The 8647-nt window shown below is 51.5% G+C and overlaps 1 long non-coding RNA gene across 2 annotated transcripts; it reads right to left on the bottom strand.

Moving 5' to 3' along the window:
• Positions 1 to 332: 332 nt before the first annotated feature.
• Positions 333 to 8114, bottom strand: LOC137841881 (uncharacterized). 2 transcript variants are annotated; one of them, XR_011088817.1, is made up of 3 exons: positions 7913 to 8114; positions 2654 to 2792; positions 333 to 1771 (listed from the first exon to the last, which is right to left on the bottom strand). It is a non-coding gene; the product is annotated as an uncharacterized lncRNA (long non-coding RNA). The 2 variants fall into 2 exon arrangements; XR_011088818.1 differs by having other exon boundaries at positions 2654 to 2760.
• Between the last annotated feature and the right edge of the window lie 533 nt (positions 8115 to 8647).

Raw genomic sequence — 8647 nt, 5'->3', positions numbered from 1 at the left:
ATCCAATTTGCTTTGGAAGCCTCCTGACACAAGGCCTTGTCTTCATGGTCCTTTGGCAAACCATTTTCAGCACATGCACTAGTTCATGACCCTGTGATTTAACAGACATCATTAAATTTTTGCAGAGGAATCCATCACTTTGAAGGAACCCCTAACAAGTGTGTGACCTAAAAGTGAGACCTAATATACTGGCATCTCCACACAAAGGACTCCTTTTCTCTTAACTTTTGGCTTATCTCCATGCCACTCCCAGGTCAAGTTCAGTAGTAAGTCTCCCATGTCAATGCACCATTGATGCTATTTACTTTTCCTGGAGCAGCTCAATGCCATAAATGTAAATGTGCATTTCTTTGCAGCATCCCCTGCTGCCAAACAGATAACAAGTTTATGTAGGCATGGAAAAAAATTCCGATTTGAATAATTGTTTGCTTATAAATTAACCCACAGAACTGTGCCACATGCCGTAAAACAATCTTACATTACACGGGCTTAAACGGTAGGACTGGTATAATAAACCCTATGTTGAGTCACCAAATTCCTCGCATTCTTTGACTTCCCATTCTGTCTCAAATGTCAGATATCTCACTGGGGTAACACAAGCAGTAGCAAGGGCCGGGGCTTTGCGTGGGTTTTAATTGTAAAAGCAACATTCTCGCAGAGAACAACAAGGTTCACAACCCCGCTTCGCAGCTTGGATGGGCTGAGGAGCTCCAAAAGCTTCTTGTCTCCCCACTGGCCAGTCTGGGGTTTAGGACTCCACAGGTCTGGCTGAGGGTCTCAAAACTCTACAGCCCCCATAACCCTGGGTCACTGAGCCAAGCAGCACTTCCGCAAGTTACTGATTTTCCATTAAAAATATGTATGAGTGGGTCTGAGCACACCAGTCAGCTCAGGGCTTCTGCATCTGGGCTGCAAAACACCAAGTCACTGCAGCCACCTCATGGCTACTCACCATTTCTGCTGTACCCATCCAAAGCAAGGGCAGAGCAAACCTTCATCATCCAGATGTTATTCAGTTGCAGCTGGGTTTTATTTATGACTTTGGTATTTAAAGGTTACAAAAGAGGAGAATCCACAAGACCTTACCGCAGCAGCACCTTGACTACGTATGGGACATTTGTGCTTTGTAGCTCTCTTCTGGTTGCTCCTGTCTCCAGCTGAGCACCAGTGAAGGTGCTGCATCTTCTCCGTGGAGCCAGGAACAACCTGTCAGCATCACCACTTTGATATAACCCTTCTCCCAAAGACGTAAGTGATGCTCAGACCTCGTGCATCTCCTTCCACACAGATGCTCAGTGGAGACACTGCAGGAGCTCAGGAAGAGTCTGAGAGACAGAAAATATTCCAGGATGTTGTAAGAAGCTGAAGTGATCTGCAGATGGACAGGTGGTTCTGTTCTGAAGCGCAGGGAAGGCAGCCACAGCAGGAGCATGCTGCAGCATACACAGTCTGAGAGGCAAAGCAGCTCTGCACCAGAGGGCCTGATTTGATTCACTTCCCACTTCCAGATAACATTGCTTGAGGCTTAAAAGGCCTCTCACTGTGTCACACTGTCACACTGTGAACGTGCAGCCACAGGCAAGCACTGCCTTTGTGAGCACACATTTGTGTGCAGGCCTCGATTAAGAGAGATGCTCTCCAGGGGCAGCACAGGAGCTGGATTTCCCTTCCCTCCCCACGAAGCATGGGGCTGGCTGGTGTCTAACTCCATACCAACCCTGGAGGTGACGCAGAGCCTTAGGTCTCAGCAGAAGATGTGAGGATTTGGTGCCTGCAAGCAAGGCAGGAAACAGACTGTCCTGGAGCAGGGCTGTGCAGCTCTGCTATCCAGCACCCATCCATCCCCACCACCCAGCAGAGGAGGGTTTGCTCCTGTGAGCATTCTCACTCCCATGATGTGGTCCTGTGCCTGAAATTCTCCCAGCACTGGGGGTGAGAAGTGAGCTGGATGCTCACAGGCAGATCCCCAGTGCTGTGGGCTTCAGCCACTGTCACAGGAGCCAGGGCAAGGAGGGCAGGGACCCAGCACCCTGCAGCTACAGGAGTCAAACGTCATGTGTCTGATCACCAAGATCTGTGCTCCCTCTCTCCTGCCAGCAGGGAGACAAGGGCTGTGCTGCCACAGTATCCTCCCCAGTGTCCCACACCAATTTAATTGAGCCTGGAAAAACCACAAGTGAAGCATATGAATTTAGCATTCAAGGTCTCTTCCCAACTATGTCCAACAGAAAACATCTGTAGGGGAAAGGAACTGCTCATTTACTATCTGAAATGTCAGTGAAACCCAGGAGAAAAGGAACCAAATACAGCAGTTACCCAGGCCTCCTGTAGCCCCCTGCAATGAGCAAGTACAGCTGATATGCACTGACTCAGAGCAGCTTTCTTGTGCTGACTCCAGGCATAGAACAGAATGATCACAAAGGAAAACCACCCCAACATCCTTTTCTTTAAATTTGGGAGCCATGGCTAACTAAGCCCTTGGAGGAAAACAGCCAGCAAGAAGGGCAGGAGCTTTAAAAGTTTAATCCTTTCAGGCAAATGCAAAATACTTGTGTTTCAGCTGGAGAATGAATCAGAGATGATTCCCAGAAATCCCTCATTTAATAACAGTAAGAGCCGAGTGCAGGCAATACAGCTTTCCCTTTCCCTTTACCTGCAGCATCTATCTCCAATTTTTGATGTAGATTCAGGGCTGATCAGGGCTGCATTACCTCAAACCTGTGTAGCCTGTCCCTGTCATCAGCAGAGCCATGTGGTCAGCTGGAAACCAGAGAAAATCTGCTCAGTCATTTCTGAAAGCCAAGCAAACCATGATGGTATCAGTTTCCTCACAGTGTTTCACTGCCAGAGCACCTAGTCCCACTGCCTCAAAGTGATCAGAGACTTTAGTGAGCTGTAAGGCAGTCCCTTGCTTTGTTAATGAAAACCATTGGTTTCTTTTCAGAAAAGCTATCAAAGCTGTGTGCTGTGGGGACAAGTGGGACCACATGAGGCTTGCTCAGCCCCATGATGTGCTGGCATGATGGAGATCAACCCACCCTCCACACCATGGGCTGTTTGGGGAAGCTGCTTGCAAACCCTGAGCAGATATCCCTCAAGTGCATCAACGCTTTGGTAGCAAAGGAGCAGCCTTCACCCTGTCCTGTCCTCCAGCCTCCTCCTTCGAGCTCCCCACTTCCCAGGCAGCTTCATCCCCCAGCAGGATGCTGCTATAACCACGCTGCACAGAGAGGGCAGATGCAGCCCCCGGTCAAGGCCATGGGACATCTCCTGGAGCTACCAACAGGCAAGGTCTAGAAGCCCCACGCTCTGAAAAGGCTGCATCCCTTTGACCCCAGGTGGTGAATTGTCCCAGCACTGTGGTCCCGAGGAGACCCAGCCACCTGGGGAAAGATTGTCCATCCCCACCTCTTCATGAGAAAAGGCTGAGTAGGAAAGGGTGGACCAAGAGCACAAGGTGAGGGAGGCATGGCCAGAGCCAGCACTGGACAGCCCGGGGCACTGAACAGCAATAACATGATACTGCACACTCTAAAGCAAGTAGCTCACAGCTTTTGCAGTTTCTGAGGTAAATCAGAGCCAGTCCCCAAGTTCAGCCTTCCCCCATCACTCATATACACCACAATGAAAAAGCCTTTTCCAACCCAAGGACAGCAATTTCCATCAGCTCCTGATCTTCTGCACCTGCAGGACCAAGCAAGGCTCAAGACCTTGCAGAGCTCAGCCTGCAGCAAGCAGCACCACTCCCAGTGGCTTTTGCACTAAATAAACAGGATAAATAGAGAAGGGAGGCTCAGGGAGAGGAAGCAACTTGTCCCTGAGAGCTAGAAACAGACTGCAGGTCTCTCCTCCAGACCTGCCCTACTTCTGTTTGGGAGTTGTTGTCCTGGGCTGTGTCACCTCCTCCCTGCCTCTCCCCCAGTGCGGTTTCACTCTCTCCTCCCCAGCACTGAAGTATTTAAGCTGCAAGCCCAGGGTTGGTGGTCCAGTAAGAAATGCAGGCAGGGAGGGAACCCCTCCCTGGGGACCAGAGTAGGTGGCCTTTTTTAGTTCATGAGGAATTCAAGGGGGAGGAAATAAAAGGAAGAAAAAAAAATCCGTGTCCAAAGCTTTTTTCAGCAACTGCAATTGTTTCTGTTTCCTAATAAATCATGTAGGCCAGGGACAACCAATCTGCACAGCATTATTATTGTCTCAATACATTTGTTGAAAGAAAAATAACACTGCAGCTTTGCTGGAGCAGACAGGATCTGCTTTTCCAAAAGGTTTGTTGATATTAGCCCACAATCTTGTCGGGCTCCATGTATACTCTGGACTCAAAGAGCTTTGCTGCATTCCCATCTCTAAGATACGGACAGTCACCAAACCCAAATATTACCCTCAGCAGCTGAGACCTCAAAAGGTCTTTCTTTATTTTCCTGCACTCTGTTTCCCATTAACTCTTCAGCAGCATTTGTGTGCGTTAAACTTACAGGGCTGAACACAGCTCCAGGCTGAACTATCTCACATCCACCTAAACAACAGCAGCAGTTTGCAATGCGCATGATTTACTCAGAGAGATGTTGCACGGGGACACAAGCACGGCAGGTCTCCAACTCAGGGGCCATCCAGGGGCAGCCCAGGCTCCATTTTGTGCCTAAGCACCAGATTTCGGGCCATTCTGACCCAAGTCACCACTGTGCTGTTTCCCCAGCAAGCGACTCTGAGCCTGGGCAGCACTGAGGAGCTGTGGGCTCTGCTCCCCACCAGCCTGGCCCTTCACTGCTCCCCATAACCCCAAGCAGTAGCAGGGCTCTCAGGGTAATGGAGTGCCCACACCTGTCCCTGCTCCACTTACCTCTGAATGAGTGAAGCCTGTTTATTTTTTTAAAAAACATATATTTCCATCTCTCCTGGTTTCCATGAGCATTCTCCAGGATTCTCCCTTTCCCCATGGGGAGAAGGCGGATGTGACCCCATCACAAAACATGTCCACAATGCCAAGGCTGCAGGTTGCCATGAGGCAGACTCCCCAGGCTCGCTCTGGTCCTTCTGAATCAGATTACCTGACCTGGGAGGGGCTGTCTTATAAGCAAAAGTGAAACCCCTGAGTTGTGCTCACCCCCATGTCCCCAAACCCAGCCTCATCTTCCAAGAGTGGCCAAGTCAACCTGAAAGTTTGGGGAAACAAGGCAAAGGTAGTCCCAAAAAGCCATGAGTAAGCTGCAGCATCCCAAGGTGTGGCTGTTCAGATCCAGGCTGATTCCAGCCTACAGCCATGGAAAGAAGGGAAAAAATTAGACAAGACAACAAGGAATGCTGCCCAACAGCTCTGCAAATCATGGCAGTCAAACATCTCTACAGCCGGTATATAATGTCACAGCAGCTAAAATTTGTCCCCAGTATCTCCAGATGTTACATACGCTGATAACCATGCCTTTGAGAGGGGAAAAAGTTTAATTTCAGCTGCTTAGTTAAGGCTGTGTTGTTTTTGGAAGTTCAACAAGCAGAGGGGTTTTCCACCCAGCTTCACTTCTGCTGCCTCTGCAGCAGTTCCCCAAAACCAGGCTGCTTACGCAGGGGTTGCTAGCAGCATCACCCGCTCACTCATGGGCCCGTGTCACGAAGGGGGAAGCAGAGTGCAGACGGCAGCACAAGGAGGGTACGGCAGCGGGAGGGAGAGCAATGCTGCAGAGGTGGGCACATGTGGCTGGGCTCAGCCCTTCCTCTCAAAGGGTCTTCGGAAACAGTTGGAAAGAAATTAAGAAACATCAAGGTCTTGTTTTAGACTTGGCAACATCTAAAGGTCTCTTAAGCACAGCCAGCACCCGTGCTAGAGTCATTTCTGGGAGCTGCCTCTGTGGTATTTACACCCTTTGCGTAAGGAGGCATCTGTGAGTCAGCAGAAGACACTTGGTGTCCTCTCCGTACAGACGGGGATCAAATCAGACAAACCCAGCCAGCCAGGGACTTGTCTCCCTCCCAGGTGACCATGAGGTCACTGGCACTTCAGCCAGCCTGCCTGGCACAGGTCTTCCTCAGCCAAAAGCCACCCCTCGTGCCCAGCATTTGGGGCCAAGATGTCCCTGTTCCCCAGGCACTGACACAGAGTCAGGGCTGTGGCTGCCAGCAAAATGCAGCCACAGAACAAAACATTCCTAGGAGAGTTAAAGAAAAACTATTTCAGAGTAGGAGCATTTGGGGTGGATTTTGAAATCATTCTTCCGTGGGCTGATTTTTAATGGATGAGGCCTCCCTGTACTCATGGCACAGAAGCATGCAGGCTGTCTGCTCCTACTGCAGAGGAATCCAAGGGCGGACCCAAGCCAGGGCTGTAACACCACGCTGCTGGGAGCCTGCAGGCCAGCCTGAGACGGGACCACAAATCCTGCCCGTGCCATCCCTGAGACCTGCCTGTCCCCACGTGTCACCACATCCACACGCAGGCATCCCACATCTTGTGTCCCCGTCCAACACGCAGCTCCCTTGTGAAGCGCTGACACATCTCCAAGAAACTCCAGCATCCAGAGCAGAATGAAAGATGGGTTTCTTTGTCTTGGCTGAGGCCATGCTTGTCCTCCCTAAAACCACAGTGTAAGGCAGCTCGGGATGGCTCCAGTTCAGCTGGAGTGCCCAGCCTTGGTGCCTGAGGCCCCCACCCCTCCATCCACAGACTGCTGACCTTCTTTTATTATTTTTTCCCCCTCTCCAGGCAAATAAACAGGCATAAACCAGCCTGACAGACTGGATTTGGCACAAAGGAACTGGAGAAACTGGTTGGTGATGGGGCAGCTCCCCCAGCAGCACAGCACTCACTGGGGTGGCCATGGCACTCCCATGGCCTCACCTACCCAAAAGAGACCACTGGGGACAACCCTTAGTGGTGGAGGTGGCGAGGTCAGCATCCCTCTGGCCATGGGGGCACCTGGCATATCCCATGCTCCAAGCTAAGAAATCACTCTCCTCCTGAAGCAGGTCACTGTGGGTGGCAGTCCCGAGGGGGTCCCAACTTCCCTACCCCAAAGATGGAGCTCTGTAATACCACAGGGGGGCACAATGCTGCAGAGGCAGCCCAGCACATGGCACTCTGCTGCCTGCAAGGCCTGCACTGCCACAGGGCCTGGAGGTGGCACCCGAAGCGATGAGGCACAGCCTCACCCAGCACCCCACGCGCTGCCGTCACCAGGAGATGACTCCAGCAGATTAGAGGCACAAGTGGGTCCTAATTAGACACACAAGATGTTCCACACACTGCAGCTCAGAGCTTTATATGACACAGCCAAGATCTGCAAAGGGCAGAGCCAAAGCTCAGCTATCACAGGGGCAGCTAGCCCACCGTGTCCCCCCCATCATAGCCTGTCCCCATTCCCAGCAGGAGACCACCTCCAGGGTGGTTTTTAACCCACAAGCTGGTCAGCACCTCACCCAGCCTCCTCCAGAGCAGCTTTGCTCTGACATACGCATGAGTAATACCACAAAAAACAGTCCAGCAATGCTCTGGAAGGCAGAGCCTCTGCAGCCCTGATCCATCACCATCCCACACAGGGGGGGGGGATGGGACTTCACAGTAGAAATCAGTACTACTGCAGCACACATTTTCCCCAGTAATTAGTCCAGGCTCACCAGCTACACCATAAAACACAGACCAAAAGCAGCCCTGAACCATTTACCAAATTTCTTGGCTTGTGCCCAAAAACACCCAAGATGTGACTCTCCCAACAAGGACTAACCACTCACCCCTGCTGCAGCACTGGGGCCCCAGGAGATGCCCCCAGCCCTCAGAGAAACCAAAAAAAAAAAAAAAAAAAAAAAAAAAGGGGGCAAAGCAGCTGAGTCAGCTCCCAGCCATGGGGAGAAAGCCCTGAGTCAGCCCTGCTGCTAGCACAAGCCAACATGCTGCTCCTCTCCCCATCAGCACTCTTGGCAGCCTCACCCTTGGCACTGGGAGCACTGCATCAGCCTCTGCACTGAGAGCATGGGGGTGAGGAGCACATCCCAGGGGCTTCGCAGGCTGGAGACCCCAAACAATCAAGAAATCCAGCAGCATGCACAGCTCAGGACCAGCTGACACCATGCAGGGACCAGGGTCATCCACACAGCTCCTAGGAAAGCCCCCAGCAGCACATACCACCACCCCCTAGGGCAGAGCTTGGGAAGGGGGCTGTGAGCCAGGTTATATAGCACCTGTTTCCTACAGCAGCCTCAGTTGCAGTGGGCTTCAGCTGGGGAAAGGAGACAAATGAAGAGGTCCCAGCTGCCCCAGCCCTCTGCAGCAGTCACTAACAGCAAGCTGAGTACTCGTTGCTGTGCTTCATGGCCCTGAACAAGCAGAGATTCAGCCATCCATCCTAGGAACTGCCACGGCTGTCTCTTCAAAGCCTCCCTACAAGCTGGGCCCCTTTGAGGCTTTGCAAATCCCCATGCATGCGAAAGCTGCTTGCCACAGCTTCCTCCAGATTATTATATTTGGAAGTTCTGCATCTCCTTCCCCGCAGGGACCAGGGAAAGTAATAAAATATGAGATGTATTTCTTTAAACTAGGTGAGGACTACCGGGAAGAAGCCTTTCTTTTGCCTTCCCCACTGCTACCCTTAGATCTAGCTGGATATCTCCATGCTCCTAATCCCAGAGAGCCAAAAGGAGTGTCTCCATGCAGACACTGCTGCAG

This window comes from Anas acuta, chromosome 18 (assembly GCF_963932015.1).
Source record: "Anas acuta chromosome 18, bAnaAcu1.1, whole genome shotgun sequence".
Taxonomy (NCBI): domain Eukaryota; kingdom Metazoa; phylum Chordata; class Aves; order Anseriformes; family Anatidae; genus Anas; species Anas acuta.
This window is presented reverse-complemented; position numbering and strand designations above follow the sequence as displayed.